Here is a 15803-nt window from a genome sequence, read left to right on the forward strand (position 1 = left end):
CAGCTCCCATTCCCAAATTTGAGACCCTTCCAAAGATAGAGTGGGAAACTGAGAAGGAAATTGCTTTCAGTTTTGTGGTGATTTCATCACTAAATAATCTTCCTTTTTTCACAAAGCAAAGTGGAAGTCACACCTCATGCAGATTTTTCTGGTCTTTTGGGTCAGTTCTAGACAGATCTATCTCACGACTGTCTCTAACTTGAAGTCCTTTCACTGCTATTTTTTGACATCTGAATCCAGTTTCTCCAGGTACCCAGACCTGAGAAGATCTTGGTATCTACTGGTTTTATTAGGGCAATGATGATGCATATGTTGTTATACTTCTTTCAGACTTCGTTTTCCGAAGTTCAGTTTACTCATCCAAATTAAAACAATGACATTCACTGATAACACAGAACTCAAAGCATCTAGAATGGAGGAAGAATGTGGTTTTCTGCTTTCTCTTTAGTGCGATAAAACTACGTTGTCCATGGTTAGTTCAGTAGATTGTAAAATACTAATTTTCAAATGCAAACTTTGGTTATTACCCTGCTGGCTAAAGTCATGCCCCCAGGTATTCAAGTGTTCTTTCTTTGCCCAAATCTTAAACCTCACAGTCACAACTTAGAACTGCAGTGAGTTTAACAATCCAAAACAATGATTGCACATAATCAACTGGCAATGGGTAAATACATCAGGAAAAAGATGTAGGATTCCAAAAGGTTTTGTTTCACCCCTAAATGAGCTACTTTGTAGAATTCCTTAATCTGCTAAGCATTTCTAAATGGGTTTACTCTAATTCTCCTTCAAATCTTGAATTTATTATTACTTTAGTTTTAATGGACTCACTGAATTCTGAGTGTTCTGAACAGGTTCAACTAAAACATTTATTTCAAATAAGTGTAAATTATACACTGCAAACATACACTTGGTTTTCTTCATATTATACTGTTTCACTTTATTACAAAATAGACTTTTTCCCCTTGCTCTGCTATTTCTGTTTGTCTTTTATGGATATAGCTGATTAAACTTTCATAACTTAAGGATAGGGTTTACATTCTCCCCATTGAGCCTTTATGTTTGATAAATTTCACACTTGAATTTACTTCCACTCTGCAGACAAATGCATTGTGTGCTTCAAAATTGTCTTCTAGTGTTTTCCATGCTCTTTACTTTTGTGTTACCACTACTAGTAGCTAACAGCTTTTAAAAAGTGGAATTGAAATTTTTTATTTTCTTGATTGTAGGACTCATAAAAATCTGGTTTATTGCTCTTTGAAAGAGCATCTTTTCTGTATGGCTCTATGAGCTCTGTGTTAACCCACTACTTTAGTCAAGATAAAAAGATAAGTATATTTTTATAATATTAGTATATTATACATTATTAATACTGAATTGACAACCTATGGATCTTCTCAGTTCTCTTCCAAACAGTTCACCAAACAATCAGTGTCTGAGGGCCACTAACAGCCATATGACAACCAGTCAAGTCAGCACTTTTTTAAGATCAAAATTTTCCATGTTGCCCAAATCAAAGCTGAGACTTTAGTACTGAATTACAGGGATTTTGTTTTCAAACAGAGGCATCAATGTGCCAAATGTCTGTGGATAAACTAGTAAGGACTTTACAAGGACTGACTCCTGACAAAATGACCTGCCTCTCCATCCCTCCTGCTGCCTGGACTGTCCAAGAAGCTGTGGAGCTCCTCAGGGAAGGGACTTTTTGGCTTGTGAATCAAAGAGGTGTTCAGACACGACAGCTGCATTCTCACTTGCTCTGTGCTCAGCAGCTTCTAGTCCAGTCTGGCAAGATCCCAGATGTAGGTTATGATTGATGAAGCCTGAATTTCAGGAAAGCATTGAGGATTTTTCACCTAAACTAACATTTTGGAAACAGAGACATATTAGCAGAGTACAGCTGCCTGAAACTTTGGTTCTTTCTGTCATGTTTTATGTCCTGGTAGCCAGAGAACACTAGACAGAGCTAAACAGAAATTATTTTGTTTTCTGAATGAAAGCTGAAAGTAGGAAATATCACTTAAGAAGAGTCAGTTATGGTATCTACACGTTCCATTCATGAAATCAGTGTAGCCTGAAGGAAGAACGAGAAAAACTGGAGAATTACCATAGGAAGATGAAGAAACTCCTTTCTTCTGTGTCCTCAATTAACCTTAGATGGGTCACTAGCTGCAGGCTCTGATTTGTCACTTTTGAATTATCAATCATTTGTTTTTTAAACAAAAAAATATAACTACTATTTGACAAATATCTTCTGGACAGGGACTGCTCAACCCCTGCATGCTCAGAACTTTCCATGGCAACAGGCAAGTCCTTGGCAAAACTCAAAAGAACAGGTAAAAGTAAATAGTTTTTTGTATGTATGTATATATGGTAGGCTTCCACTGACAGAGCTTCAGAAGAAAAGGGGGATCCTCTCAAAAACCTGTCCTTCATAAAAGTCTCATAAGAAATAATTAACAGACAGAAAAGAAGAGCTTTTTGATCAGAATTTACATCCAGTTTTACATCTATGTTTAAGCACAAGGAAAAACAACTGTTCAAACAAGCCAGAACCCCACGACTTTAAAGACTCTCTAAAACAGGCCTGAGGAGGATGAATATCTTGGAAAACTGAGGAATTAAATGCCGTTAACTTAATTCTGAAAACAATATACGTGCTCCTATTCAGCTGTGAAAGTGGCAAGGTTTTAAATATCCCAGTGAAGAATTGGAGAACAGACTTTTCTTTTTCCCCGTTTTAGTCCTAACAAGTGCAGAAATGAAACTGTGGAAAGGGGAAAGAGTTGCTGCTAGACCCGGATTTCATTTTCATCTAATTCCTGATGTAAATGGAACAGGTTGAATTCTCTGTCTGTGCTCACCATCTAACCATTATCAGTGTTAAGTGTGTCCAAGCTGTCAGACATCCTCTCCAGGCAGCATTCCTGCAATGCATATCTGCAGTACCTCATCACCAGACTCAGGGTTGGCTGGAGACTCAGACAACACAAGGATATAGTTAATAACGTGCAGAAAAGCTCTTCAGACACATTTTAAAGCCTTTAAGGCACATTTAAAGCCTTTTTTAAAATTACCTAAAATTGCATGCTCTGAGTCATAGCTGACCAAAATTTCTTCAAGATGCACACATAACCTGGTCAGATCAAATGTAAAGAGAGAGCAGCACTTCTGCAAAACAAATCTTAAAACTAGGTATCCTAGACCAAGGATGCTCTGGGAAAGTCTCTAGATCAGCTAAACAGCTGACAAACTAAAAAAAAAAATCATGAAGGAGCATGACACATGGGAATAAAATGGAGAAGCAATCATAACTTGAAAAAGATCATTTGTTCTCCATGGCTCCTAAACATTGTTACAATGAAAAATCATAAATTTTCACAGCAAGAGAAGGGCCTGCTCCATTGTCTTGGGCATTTCCATCCCTGGAGGAATGAGTGTCTCATCTCAGCAGAGACAATTGCTGCAGCAGTTTGAGTGATCTTTAGAAATGCCCTTTAGGGGACCATGGAAAAGGCAGCAGTTTCTACTGTGGTTTGTTAAGGATTATTCCATGTTTATTTATGACAAACATAAAATACACAAAATCCTCTGGAGACCTACCCGAAGAGGGAAACTTTCTTTATTTCAAACAAAATTTAAAATGCTAGTGAATTTCCGGTGCCTGCTCTCTATTTAAATTTGTCAGGCATTCTGAGGGATCTGGAACTATATAGACAAAACAAATTGACACTTGCTTTACCTCTTTATCAATCTCTGTATTTTAAGGTTATATTTTATGGCCCAAACGAAATGCATATAACTTTCTGCTATGAGTTAAAACCTTTATTGCTAAGTTGGTCTGCCCTTCTTACTGCTCACAAGACATGTGACTATTTTGTTTTTGTTATCCAGTTAGAGGCCATCAAAAAGAATCTAATCACACCAGAATGAAAGAAAAAAATTCTTCCACAGTGGACTCTCATCACTGTCTTGGTTAAATATGGAGTATCACATTGCCAGAATTTGTTTTATTAATGAACCCAAAACCTCTAGCTACGTTTCTTACTAGTGCCAAAAGACCTTGGAAGAGAAAGTAATAAACAATGTTACTGAAATCAGGCTGTTAACTCCAAGTAGCTCTTTAAGAGTGATTATTTATCACTAAATCAAATATCAAGAAAAATATTAAACAGTAACTGAGTCAATAAGATGTAAGTGCATGTTGAGAGTTAGATTTCTTCCTTTTTTACTTATAGAATTTTTTCCATAAGTTGCTAGGAAACTAACTACTGGGTACTTATGGGTACTTAAGCAAAACAAAAGAGGAGAGGAAGATAGTACCTGGATATACTTCTTTCGTCTCCGGGAGTTTCTCTCCAAGGGGAGACATACTGTGAGATTTTGAGGGCAGGTAAAGGACGGGGCTGGAGGCAGCCGCTCTCTCTCGTGCTCGGCATCGGAAGGAGGAGGGTCAAGCTGTTGCTTACTGCGGGCAGAATTCACTGTCACCCCTGGAGCCCAGTCCTAGGGGTCTGCTGCCTTCTGCTCGTGTGCCCAGCAATCCTGAGCTGGCCTTTTCCTGCCCTGCTGGGAGCCAGGCCGCCGCTGTCCCGGCCCCGCCGCTTCTCCGGCCCTGCCCTGTGTCTCTGCTGCGCTGTAGCCCCGCACCCCCTGCCCTGGCGGGACATGCCCACAGCTCCAGCTGTCACCGAGGAGCTTCTGATACATCTCATCCACCAGCCCGGGATTTCTGCTCACTCCTGCCCTTGCGGCTTGGTGCTCCTCAGGCCTGCAGAGGCACGGGGATCAGACTGCCCCAGGGTTTTGTGAAGCAAAGCCTCTCCTCCATCCTTTCCCGTCTCGGCCGTGAAGGCCGTCACGAGGTTCCTGGTTTCTGTTTTGATGTTAATGCCATAGTTATTGTTGTTTGTTTGCCTTGTTACACATACTAGTAAAGAACTGGTATTCCTACCCTCATATCCTTGTCTGAGAGCCCCTTAATTTCAAATTATAATAATTCAGAAGGAGGGGGTTTACATTCTCCATTCCAAGGGAGGCTTCTTTCTGCCTTCTCCAGCAGACACCTCTCTTTCAAACTAAGACAGTGCAATAAGAATTTGAACTGTAAGAACTGAAGATTTTGATCATTCAGCATGACAGTCTTGACACTGTTCTCCAGTTTTTGTTTGCACTTCACATAACCTAAGAAAAATAATCCTTGTCAAACAAAGACATTAACAAATTTCACTGTTAAATATGTCCCCCCATAATAACTTCTCTTATATTACTTGAACTGAAGCATTTACACCACTAGCGTCAGCTACCAATTACTGGTGTCCTCTGTGCCCAAGGAATTGAGGCCATCATTGATTCCTCACACTCAGCTCCGTTCAAACCTGCATGAAATTGCAGCGCATACTCCAAAGGCTGTACGTTTTAAATCATGAGAACTTTTTCCATTACTTTTCAGTGATCTTTGTAGCTGATTCTTGGACTAATTTTCAGATATTTTCAGGTTTATATCAGCACGGAGCAAGGGTCTGATTGACCACAGTGACTGGAGAGAGGAACAGGGATATGTTTTAATTAATTTTAACATTTTGTCCACACCACAATTTTCAACACACTGTTCTGCACACTTAAGATTGTAGCTTCATAAACAGTTACTGACTGATGCACCAAAGTCATTCACTGAAAACCAGAGGTGGTTCTGCAGACATAAAGGACTGTCCCACCCTACAAACTAATCTATGCAAAGTATGGTCACACAGCTGAAAAGGTTTTCCTGTGAGGCACCCAAAAAAGAATGAAAATTTTTAAACTGACCTTGACCTTGACCTCAGAACATGACAGTTCACAAATTAGCCAGGAGACAGTGGCTTGTAAAGATGCAGGCTCAGTAATCAGCCTGCAGAAAAACAGATCAGTCTACTGCAACTTCTTTATGAAAAGAATTGCCAAGAGCCATCTGATTTTTTGCAAGTACTAGGAGTGAGCTAAAAAGCAGTCATGTAGCAACGCCAGGCATTCCACCCATATTCAGTAGCATTCAGTGTCAGTCAAAATTAGGAAGCCATTTCCATAAAGAAAAGCTGGAGAAGTCAGAGATCACCTGTGCTGAAGTCAAGAAATACTGATGTAGTCGGGGAAAAAAGGCTGCAGTCATATCAAGGTATTAGGAAAATAACCAATGCAGATAAAAGAGAGAGAGAGAGAAAAAAAGCTGATTCAAATGTGATTCTTACTAATTGGTTTTTACTAATGAGCTTTCTTCCTAATCTTTTTTTGTTCGGTTGTGGGGGGCACGTTTGGTTTTTGGTGTTTCTTTTTAGTTTGTTTTGTTTGTTTTGTTTGGGTTTTTATGTTTGTTGTTTTTGTGGGGTTTTGTTTGTCTTCAGGTTTTTTAAACTAAATGTTTTTTACTAATACAGTTTGAAGAAAGCATGAAAGATATTAAAGTAAAAAAAAAAAAAATCAGCTAGTGAAATTGAACAGTTTTGTTGAACAGACCTGAAACCAGGTCAGAGAAACTCTTGGGAAGGTTATCAAACTGAAAGCTAAAAAACCAAGTAAATGATTCTGAGGACATTATGACAAATCAGTAACTAGAGACATTTCTTCTGGAATTACTTGTTTTTAAAAGCCCTGACCTGTACCCCACAAACTTTATGAGCAGAGACATGCTAAACTCTGCTATTACCAAAACTATTGCAAGAGTCAGCAGCATCACAACAGGGTTTTCTCTTCTGAGCATTTGATTTGAGCCAAAAAACCTTCCCTGTATTTTGTTCACAATTAGCAAGGTCTCACCTCAGATGCAACTTGGACCTTCAATAATTCACATTGAGCACACAAGCAACTACACAAGACCATTTCTTAAGCAGTAAAATGCAGGAAGTATTGTTAAGGGAGAAAATCATGTTATAGACAAAATGTAATCAAAAATTTGCACGCCATAAAATGCAAAGGGGACACAAATTAAGATTTTCAGAACAAAGCACTACAGTCAAGGCAGCAGAGTCATTCCATAGAGTCAAAATCTACAAAGACAAAGGTTAGGTTCTGAAAGTTTTCTTTCCAAATGTGAAAATGCCTGAAAATATGAAGAACTGATAAAAGAGCCATGAGAGAGATGTGTGTGCAAATTAAAAGTGGAAAAGGTAATTATTAGGTGGTGCTAAAACCAGGATTGGTTATCACAACTTGTGCCCCAGATACAGTGGGTGGTGAGGCTCAGGATGCATTTCCAGTGGGTACACGTGTGGAAGCACAGCGGTATAACACCTGCATTCATGGATGCACAAGCCAGACAGGCAGACTAACATGGACAGAGGGCAGCCAGCCTGAGGAAGAAGGGCAGACTCTCACAGAGAGTATCAGCATCCTTTCATATATGGGGGAAAAAAAAGCACAGCGTCAGTGAAGAACCTTTCCAGGTAATTTAGTAGTCAAAACCAAAAGGAAATAATCTGCCTTTATATGTTTTCAAATCATTACTTTGCTGGTTTTAGCTGGGATGGAGTGAATTTCTTTCACAGCAACTAATATCGGGCTGTGTTTAGGATTTGTGCTAAAAACAGTGCTCATAACCAGGGATGTTTTCCCCACCCAATGTTTCCTGTAGATTTTCATTTGCAAATTAAAAATCTTTATGAGGCATTGGGATACAGGTTGCAAATACTGTATAGGACATCACTGTGTTTTGCTTGTTATTGTCACTTTTGACTACCAGACCACAGATGTTTGCCCTGGCAGAGGAGAGAATCAGGTGACAGATTCCCAGTGCATCAGGGTCCTCAGAAAATCTGGAGCAGTGGGAATGAACTGCACATCCCTGGTTCTTCTGAAAAGGACTGGTGGCTCAGACAAGCTGCAGGGGTTTCCTGTCCTTAAATACTGGTTTCATGAAACATAGATCCTACAGCTGTCCCAGTGTAAGTACTAATTGAATATCTGATTTTCCAAGAAGTCAGTTGAAACTTCCAATTTACTTTCAGTAAGTACTAATTAAGCTTCTAAATTCCTCAGCGAGCTTGATAAGTAATGCTTGGGGAATTTGAAAGCTGTTAAAATACCCAGCTCTTCTCTCTAACACAGAAAAAAGCATTATCTGATGATGTTACAATAGACTTCAGATGAAGACAGTGAATTGTGCATGAAAACCATCCTGTGACACTGAAGAGGGCACTACCTCCCTCTCTGAGCTCTGGCTTCAGCTTCCCTCATCGAGGGCTGAGGAAAAACGTCACTCAGTCCCACGCAGGACTCTGATAAATGGAAAATAATTATTTTTCATTTGAATCTTACTACAGCCAGTGGATGGCACAGGCACTAGAGGCATGCCATCATGGAGCTGTGTGTTTCTACAAAGCAACACAGAGCAGTTAATGAATATTTCTCACAGCTCAGTAATGAAATGCTGGCAATTACATTGATCTATCCCTCTTTTCCCAGTCCAGGCTGAAACTTCACTGGTACAAATCACAACCTCAGCAGCCTCAGTTCTCACACAGCCAAGGGAGGTGTGTCTTCTCAAAGACAACCTGACTTTGCCTTATCTTCTCCCTCTATTTTTTTATTTATGCCACATTATTCTTGTAGGAAACTACTCTCAGTTTTTCTCTGGCTGGACTTTCAGGGGCTGCAGAGCAGTGTCCTGTCACGTATATTGGTGGTGACAGGGAGCACGTGTCAGAGAATTATGAGAAACATTAATCAAAAAGTCAGGCAATGGCAGACCTACCATAGAAACTGTTAACCCAGTTATTAAAGGGACTGAAAAATCAGGTTTTTTCCAAACTGGCCATGTCCTCTCAGAAACAGAGAGCCCTAAATGGTAATTTTTTTATTGGATCTGCAAAATAAATGCAGGAAAGGCTTCTCAGCAATGCCCAACCTCTTGATTACTATCATAACAGACAAATGGAAAATTCAGAATGACAGTATGGCGTCCTTTTCTTGTACCATGGACATCATTTGGAGGGGGCAGAGTACACTGCAGTACCTTCTGTGTCTTATGGCAGTTTCAACTTCAAGTAAACATGATCCTAAAATACCAGAGTGATAAAAAATACTGCTGAGAGAAACACAAATAAGTCACCATGTCATAGGATATAGTCATCACTTTGTGCAATGTTCATTGACTTGAACAATATGATGAAACTTTATTCCCTGGTGAGAAGTTGAAGTAGTGCAAGCATATTTATAGCCCACAAACACAAGAAGAAAACCTGTCAATCTCTACAGTGCAACTTCCATCTCGCCTTTCAGTCGTTGTGAATATTTTTGGTTATAGAAGGCGGAAATAGATGGCAAACTAATAACTCATTGGCTTGGTTCTCCCATTCAAAATGTTGCCATCTTTAGGAAACAGCAGAGGATACAAAGGGTCATCCCTTATTGCAGAACTCACTGTACTGTACGTATTTTGGGTTACACTTTGTTGAACTGGGTAGCTTTTTCTTTTACAAAAATATGCCTGTAAATGCAATACATAAAATAATCTTTGGCTCCCAAAAGTTTATGTTCAACTCATGCAAATATTTAATCCACTATTACATAAAACATGAGCTGACACTGCACTTATTGTCATAAGCACTTCATTAAACACACTCTTGGTCATGTATAATGCAGAAAAAAACTGTTTGCTAAAAGAGCAGATAATTTGGCATACATATACTGGCTTACACTTTGAATCCCCCCCTAGTCAGGCCATGAAAATGCTTTTCAGTCTGATGGTCAGATGTAAAAATGAGAGAAAAAACTTGGAGATATAGCAGAGTTACTGTTGAACAAATTATTGCCCAAATTTCAGCAGGCAATGTTGAAATCTCAATTTTAAGATGTACTTGTAGATGATTAATTCATCAAATGTGATTAATTTTATACATAAAAATGACAACAGCAATTTTATGCAGCTTAATAAACTAATACTTTTCCCTTTTCCTCAAGACAGTCATCCAGCTAAGCAGTCACACAACTCTCCCAAGGGTTTCACTAGAGTAATTCTCATTCCTTCAGGCTGCAAAAAGATAATTTCCCACCTGCTCCCTCTCTTTAAATTACTTGGAAAAGAACCTCTGGATTCTGAAGAAATCTTTCTTCTCTAATTAATTTCTGTATGGTTTAGTTTAAGTATAGGTTAAGTATTGCTCAGTTAAATTATGTTATTTTAAGTTCTGCTAGGTTTGGGCCCTGTATAGTTTAAGTTAAATCTAAACTTCAGTTTCATAAAGTTAAGTGAGAATCGATTTATATCCTATTAATTTAAAGTTTTTAAAATGCTCTCTCTGCATTCCGCCAGCTCTGTGAGGAAGGGGTGTATATTCACAGGTGTGTCAGCACTCCAGCCAAAGCAGAGGCTCACCTATAAATCACAGAAGTACCAATCTGCATAAATTAATATAATTTTGGCTTGAACTTGGATATAGGTGTACCAGAATAGAATAACAATAGGATGCAAGGTTTCTGTAATCCTGGAAGCCAGGCACAGTTTTAGATAAGGATGTGACTGGTGTGATCATTCTAAAAGGCAACAGAGGGTAAATTTACACGAGAAAGATGAGTGTGAAGAAAAAATCCAAATAAATGGAAGAGTGAGCAGAAGAGAAACCTTCCCCCTGTGGACAGGGAGGACAGCGTAAATACAGGCATGAGGAGGGAAAGCCTGAGAAGAAGGAAATCAAATTCAGCTTAGTTCTGATTTTTCTCCTTGAAGCTCTCTCAACCCCACTCACCTTGATTTCAGGGCAAGCACTAACGAGGGGCTCCAGCCCTCTGGGCTCCTTGTTTGGCATCAGCTCCACAACACTGTAAAAGCCACCGATAATTTAGAGTACTATTGTTTAATTTAATGGTTCATGTATAACAAGTGCTGATTAACATGGTGTGAGAACTGGCCACCAGCAACCAGGGCATTGATAATGAATTAATTCAATAAAGCTTAAAACTGGCCTGATTGGTCAGTCTTCTAAACACTCCCATGACAGCAAGCCCAAACTCCCTGAGATAGCTAGCTAGCTAGCTAGCTAGACAGATACATACACATATATTTTGTTTCAACACTATACATAGAAATAGGTATTTTAGAATGCACACAGAATCTCCCCCCCCCCCCCAAAAAAAAGGAACTAGTGTGAAAAGTCTTGGATTCCATCTGCCTAAGACAAAGCTGTTTTTCTGATAAATCTCATATGAGAGAGAAGACCAAGTGATCTTCTGACAATAGGTCTTTACTCTGGAATAATGATTGGATTTCTCTCTTGTCTAAACATATTGAAAGTGATCCTTCCAATCCTTATATACAATTATACCAGACAGTTGATTTAAAATTATCTGTGAAAGCAAAGAAAACAGACACAGATCTTTCAAGGACACCTGAGCTAGTTAAAACTGGGCAAAAAAGTTGCAGCTTCCAGATGCATTCCTCTTCTAATAATTTGGCATCTAAGACAGAGTAAAGACTGCAAATGATTGTGTAAAGACAGATCATATCAAAATTTCTATGGTAATCTCACTTGGATTTTTCCTTTCAATTGTTCAGTTTTCTAGCCACAAGGAGAAAAAACACCCAAACCTCAAATAATTTCTAGCAACGGCGCTTGAAAAGAAAAGAAAGAAGAACGTTTAGAAAATGACATTTCAGGAGGTAGGCCTCAGCACTTCTACTCTCATTTAACAGATCCTAATGTAGCTTGCACAATATTTTAAAACAAAAGTATAAAATAAAATCTGCTCTGAATTGGGTTTGGTAATTTTTCAAATCATGGTTAGAGCAAAGGTTTTTGCTGGATGTAGACTTATTACCATGGGATTTTTTTCAGCACCTGTAATTCACTCATGGATCTTCTGAAGACTTTCCTATTCCAGCCTCTAAATAAATGTACAGTCTACCATCCAAGCATGACCATCTCTCAGAAAAAAATAATATGACAACACTTTTCCCACAATTCTTCTCACTTATGTGAAATAATGAGGTCCAGGGACTCTGAGGTTGGCAGTCTAGTTTTCTGCAGTTTAGGATTTGGTCCTATTGGCCATGACAAGGTGCAGTCAGTGAAGCAGTTAGATAACAAATTCAGAATGTCCCATTTCAGAAATCAAGCAGTAACTCTGCATTTTCTGACCTCATATGCCATTAGAAATAACATTTTTCCCAAAAGTTTCTCATGTACAGGAAGCTAACCTGTGTGGATCTCCCCATGATTTCACAAGAAAATCTCTGAAGGCTTAGACTGTGTCTGTTTTTCCAGCTCCCCTGCAGCTGAGCCTGCAGCCACTTCTGACCTGGGGGCAGATCACTGGCTCTTGCACACCAGCAGAATGGTGAGAAAATGGGACAATTTCACCTTAATCACAAGGTCAAGTTATCAACTGCAGCAAGGTTCCCATTCTCCTCACCTCCAACAGAGAAATTCTATTGAATTTCACTCAGCATTCAGCTTGTGCACTTTGTTTTTTGGCAAGAAATTCTCATTCTGACACAACCTCGCTTATATACACAAGTGAATATATATTTGCTTTAAAGCAAGGCCTTGGCTTAGAACAATATATAGTGTGCTGGGCATGTAACCTGTGGGAATAAGATTCAATGCCTTTTAAATAAAATCTGTAGGTTCAGGGAGTATGTTTTTCTTACAAAGTCTGCTGTGAGAGGAGAAATTCTCCACAAAAACCATGTACTTCAGTAAGAGGCAACAATTCTTCTTTAACTTTCTCCATCCTTCTCCTCCTTGGTAAATGAATGTTATATACTTTCACTAACTACAAAGGAGGAAGTAATTTAATATTCTATCAACAGAAAATGTTGTATTTCTTAAGGCTACATAAGCCCCTCTTAACACTGGGTAAACCCACCCCTATGAAATAGTTAGCAAATACCTACTACCTCCTTTTATGTGTCCCCGTCCATTTCATAATTGGGAGCTCTACGCTTAACTATTATTGGAAGCAGAAGCAGGAAGAAATACACACCAGTAAATGTCTGTACACACTCCCAAAAAAGTTGATTTTGCTTGTGAAACCATAGTCACAAAACTCTGATGTTCAGATTTAACAAAGCAACAATAACTGAGCAGCTGAGACTCAAATATGACTACTGCTACATGATACCCCACATGCCATTACTATGTGCCAGTCATGTGAAACCTCCATTAAGTTTCTCCATTAAAAAATTAATGTTACAGCATAGTAGGAATACACATCAGAAAAATATCCTGAACCCACTGCTGTGCTGGACTTGAACAAGATGACTTAACAGTTACTGAATGGAAGCCAAGCAAGTCCTGGAGCAATGCACTTTTCCACTCCATTACCAACTCAGAGGCATTGAGAACCCCTAAACTGGTTATTTATCTAAGTGGTTTTTTATTGGCAATAAAAATTTCAAGATATAACTGATACATTAGTGACTATTTTCTTCTCATTTGTTCCTTGCTCAATCCTTGAGTCCAAAGAGATGGAGCAACAACAAAGAAAAGTGCTTCTAACCATCTGTATTTTCACTGTCAGTTAGAATACACAGTGTCAATCTCTTAGAATACTAGCAAATCTGCAGAAGAGGTCAGATTTCATTAAAACTCCACAGGCTTTAGTAAAAGTAATTTAGGAAAGCAGAAAAAGGTGAGTATTCTTTTCTAGACATCAATGCAAACAGCTTAAAGAGAAACAGATGAGGCAGAACGCTTCGTGTCAAGAGAGACTCTGTAAAAAGGTGTTTCCAGCTCATGGAAGGATGACAGCAATAAGTAGAGTAAATTTTTCAAGACAAATAGATTTGATAATGAAAGGGCTGCTTCTAAAACCAGTCAATCTGTAAGGCAGAGCATGCAGTGGAAATTCAGCTTTCTGGGCAGTTAGTGGAGACAGGTAAGCAATTTCAGAAGAGTGAACCTTCCAAACAGCACAGAAAAGAGCAGCACCTGTCTGCTGGCAGCTTCACAGCTCTGAATATGCACTTTGTTCAGAGGCACTACTCTGATCCAGAAGGATGTGTTTTCAAAGAGGCTTCTCATCTCAGGTGTTCAAAACCTGACCTTCCCTCCAAGTGCTTAAATATCCTTGAAAAAGAGAAACTTCGGTGAAAACAGAGCTTACAGATATGAAATTATTTTTAACTTCTATTTTACTTCCATATTCTGTTTAAAATTGTAGGTAGAAGCTACAGATAAATATTATAGGAGCCTTTCTGAAATGAAGTGTGTTTTGCAGACTCATAGTCAGCAAAACCTTGATGCTCACATGAACAAGAGGCACAGAGAGGAGTTCAGCAGACAAGAGGAGTGCAAACTGTCATCACATGCTTCTTGCCAGGACTGACTAAAGAAACTTCACAGGATCTGTTGTATTCCTGGGAATCTCACTGTTTCCTGTGAGCTGCCTCACTTTCATCAGATATTGTCAGCATATTGAGCCCACTTTGAATCACAACGAAGCGTGTCATCCTAACTCCTCTGAGAGCAGTTCTGAGCCAGGCATTCCAAACAATGCTTGGGTAAGGCCATTAGGCGTTTATGGACCCTTGAAATCATTGAATTTTGAACTTCCACTCGATAAGGCTCTTCCAACTTGCATGTGGTTTGGATTCTTGCAGAGTGCAAGAAACTGCTTATGCATTGACGCCTGTCTGCTTTTTTTCCTCTAAACACTGGTTTTCCAATCAAAGAATAGAACAGCAACTCATTAAATAAGATGCTTACATGTAGCATTTCTCCACAGTATGCATATTATCTCAGTGCTTTAAGGAAGAGAACTTTGTATTTGCCAGATTTGTCACTGACTGATCTATAAGGCAATATGTAATTAATTCATCAGAATCAGAAAGACGTTGTAGGTTTACTCAAACGTAGAAAACAACTCAAAATCCACTTTTGCAAGAGATCACCAACATCAGGTCTCTTTTTGCTCAAAATAATTAATGAGCTTCAAGTTCACAGTTCTTTTTCATCTGTACCTGTTGCATCTCCTGCACTACAAAATGTTTTCACTTATACCTGTGTGCTTAATTAAACTTTGGTGACTATTCTGCCAGTAAATTAGGAGTAATTTAGAGGGTACCTGTAAAATGAATTAGTAGAATGACAGTATTGATTTGGCCATAGTTTTTTCTAAACCACTGCTTCTGCTACAGCACCTCTGTCATAACACTAATTCTGACAAAATAATAATGCTATCAGGAAGTCAGTAATACGCTGCTCAAAGACGGTGATTTTGTACTTTGATACTGATTTCCTCTGCTTTACACTCCTTTTTCTTCCCTCTCCCCTTTCCTACCCATCTTCTCTTCCCCATCCCCTCTTACCACTATCACACCTTTCCCTCTCCTTTTTCCCTTACTTCCTTTCTCCCTCCCTCCTGAATCATGTAATCTGAAAATTCAGTAAACATAATCTGAGAAATACAAATTCCAAGGCAGTAAAAATAATTCTAAAAGCCTGAATGTTTAACAACCTATTGAATTTTCACACCTGCTTATCACTTTATGCTTTCAGATGAGACTCACAGATTCAAGCCCATCCTGCAGGAGGATTTGGTGCTGTGACTGCCCTGTCCTTTGACCCAGTTTACATATCCTAAATGCCTCATCAGTTATCCATGGACTGAATCAACCCTCTCATGTGCAGGATCAGGAAACAGAAGCACGTGAGTCTTTCTCTGAAATGCCTTGGGGGAAGTTCATTGTCTCTGCTAACTCTGAGTGGGAATCCAGCTTCTTTATTTGTCCTCCTAAGAAAAGGTCTAAAACCTTCTCTTTCTGGCCTTTCTTCCCTTTTCCCTCACTGGACTGAGCATGCTGGGACAGGGCACATCCTTAATCTCAAGGGTGG

At 39.1% G+C, this 15803-nt stretch overlaps 1 protein-coding gene and 1 long non-coding RNA gene across 6 annotated transcripts in view; one reads left to right on the plus strand and one right to left on the minus strand.

Moving 5' to 3' along the window:
• Window positions 1-15803, minus strand: part of LOC136288566 (E3 ubiquitin-protein ligase Topors-like) — a 59551-nt gene that overhangs the window by 14689 nt on the left and 29059 nt on the right. For 2 of the 5 annotated variants that reach the window (XM_066181914.1, XM_066181913.1), the window contains one exon: window positions 10716-10788. The exons of the other annotated variants lie outside the window; for them this stretch is intronic. The gene's annotated coding sequence lies outside the window, so the exon portion shown is untranslated. The remainder of the gene's footprint in view (window positions 1-10715; window positions 10789-15803) is intronic. 5 annotated transcript variants of the gene reach the window in all.
• On the plus strand, window positions 13683-15067 carry LOC136288961 (uncharacterized). Its single transcript, XR_010720676.1, has 2 exons — window positions 13683-13845; window positions 14131-15067. It is a non-coding gene; the product is annotated as an uncharacterized lncRNA (long non-coding RNA).

Source organism: Chamaea fasciata, unplaced genomic scaffold (assembly GCF_029207755.1).
Source record: "Chamaea fasciata isolate MVZ Bird 193981 ecotype frontalis unplaced genomic scaffold, bChaFas1.0.hap1 SCAF_4, whole genome shotgun sequence".
Taxonomy (NCBI): domain Eukaryota; kingdom Metazoa; phylum Chordata; class Aves; order Passeriformes; family Sylviidae; genus Chamaea; species Chamaea fasciata.